This window comes from Propithecus coquereli, unplaced genomic scaffold (assembly GCF_000956105.1).
Source record: "Propithecus coquereli isolate 6110/MARCELLA unplaced genomic scaffold, Pcoq_1.0 Scaffold1, whole genome shotgun sequence".
In the NCBI taxonomy this organism is placed as follows: Eukaryota; Metazoa; Chordata; class Mammalia; order Primates; family Indriidae; genus Propithecus; species Propithecus coquereli.
Window position 1 is genome coordinate 28,382,013 of NW_012133857.1, and position 2,209 is coordinate 28,384,221.

Here is a 2,209-nt window from a genome sequence, read left to right on the forward strand (position 1 = left end):
GAGTAAGTATCTGGATTTGCTTCTGTTTGATGAATAATAATCTTATGGGTTGGTATCTTACTACTCTACAAATACAAGGGAGGCAAACAAGCAAAGCTGGAGGAGAAAGAACTCACACATCTGAGTTGTGTCTCCCCAGAGAATCAGTCTCCTACCTCCACGGTACCTCACAAGGAGAGAAGCCGCAGACTGCCACCAGTCTGAATGCAAGCCCAACCTCCAATAGCAAAATACAAACAAAATGAGCCAAGATGGCTCCTAAACAATAAAATTACCAGCAACCCAGGCAGATAGCAGCCCACAGACACTGTCTTGGGAAAGCAGTGGATAGCCCAGCCCAAGCCCCTTCAACATGCAAAAGTAAACCCTCATATGGACTCATTCATTCCTGCATGAAGCACACATGGCCTTCCTAGAGTCACAAGTTGAAGGGCTGAGTTTCAGCTGTGAAAAGACAGACAGAGCTCAAGCTCTCTTACCTGTGCCAGCCTGCGGCTCCCTCCCCCTTATTCCAATTTGGGACAGGGAGCCAGGGCTCTTCCTGCAACTCTGGAACGGGGCGGGACCTCCTGAGTTCCTGCTCCTACCTGAGTGCAGGAAACTGAGCATGCTCGCCCATCAGGGAGCAGGACACACGCCCTCATCTCAAGCTTGTGAGTAAGACCAGACCTGCAGCATGGCCCAGCCAGCATCACTATTAACCCCAGGAAATAGGAGAAAAAAGTGCCTTAAGGAGCTTTAACAAAAGCAGAAATTAAGGATCAAAAGGAAGAGAAGGAAAGAGGTCAAAGGTGTCACTAAATGGCTGGAATAGGCCAAGAGGCCAATCTGGTAAAAATCATTCAGAGGTTCTCAGCTTGAAGTCCTAATTCAGTGCAGGAGTGGTGAGTAGGAGCCTGGGCTATGAAGCCTGGGTGTGTATCCTGGCTCTGCCATTTCTTACTCGGGTGTGACCATGGGCAAGTCTCTTCTACTCTCTAGGGTTCGGTTTCCTCATCTACAAAACAGGGATAATAGCAGTGCCTACCTCATAGGGCAGTGTGAGAATTCAATTCCTGGCACACAGAAAGTACTCCTGAAATATCACTGTCAATCTAGGAGAGCCTAGGACACATGCACACACGCCCCTTCTGCAGAGATCAGTTTCCTTAAGAGAGAGGGAAAGAAGGTACTTCCGAAAGGTTTTGGTTTTATCCTTGCCAGTTGGTTTGTTTTCACCAAAGTTCCTAAGTGCTTTTATAAATGGCACAGTCTTCAATTTTACTAAAATCCGGCACAGAAAACAATTCTAAATTCCCCCAAGCCCTATAAATCTACCAAATTAGAAAGGAGCAGAGAACACTTAATCTTTTCAGAAAGTTGTGAAGATTGTACGATAACTTTTTGTTAGTTCTCACCTTTCCAACTAATTCCAGACAGTGCAGAGAAATCACCACACTGAGAACTGATATTTCCACAAAATACGCAGCAAGGAGAGCCAGTGAGGGCCAGCATGGCCTGGACTGACCAACCCTGCTTCATTTTTTGTTTTGCCTGCTTGATCTGAAACTGCACACTCTCACGATTATAAGAGGCTGTGATAAGATCAGCTGATCTCAACTCACCACATCTCCAAAGGGATATTCAGCCTCTGAAATGTCAACCTGGGAGACAGGAAGCTCAGTTCCTGCTAAAAAAAAACCCTCCAACAGACAGCCACTGCCCTTGGAACAAAATCTGAACCCCTGACCACAGCTTTCGAAGCCCTGTGGCCTGGCCTCTGTTGCCTTTCCCAGCTCAGTTCCCTCTGCTCTCCCTGGGCCCACCCTCACGCAGCACTCCAACCCCGCCCACTTCCAGGGCCTTGCTCCCACCCATCGCTCTACCCAGAATCCCGTCTCTGCGATTCCTATCTCTGGCTTTCTCATTCTCCATCCTGCCCAACCTAGGTCACCTACCCATTCAGTTCACACATATCACTGGCAAAATGATAAACTAAGGGTTTATTTGTTTACAGCCTACCTCCCTACCCTGCCTAGCCTGGAAGTTCCTGGGGGAGAGCAGGGCTGTGTGCTAATCACCATGCCATCTTTTATGGAAATCAACAAGTATTCACAAACATCTCTGCAAAATTAGGCACTCCATATAGGGGATGTCAACCACATCCCTGCCTTACAATACCTGTGGGAGCTTAAAAACAATACTAAAGTCATAATAACGCTGATATCCA

The 2,209-nt window shown here is 47.3% G+C and overlaps 1 protein-coding gene across 6 annotated transcripts in view; it reads right to left on the reverse strand.

The window, feature by feature from the left end:
• The window catches only part of MAGI1 (membrane associated guanylate kinase, WW and PDZ domain containing 1), a 719,842-nt gene that overhangs the window by 548,036 nt on the left and 169,597 nt on the right, over nt 1–2,209 (reverse strand). The gene's annotated exons all lie outside the window — the stretch shown is intronic.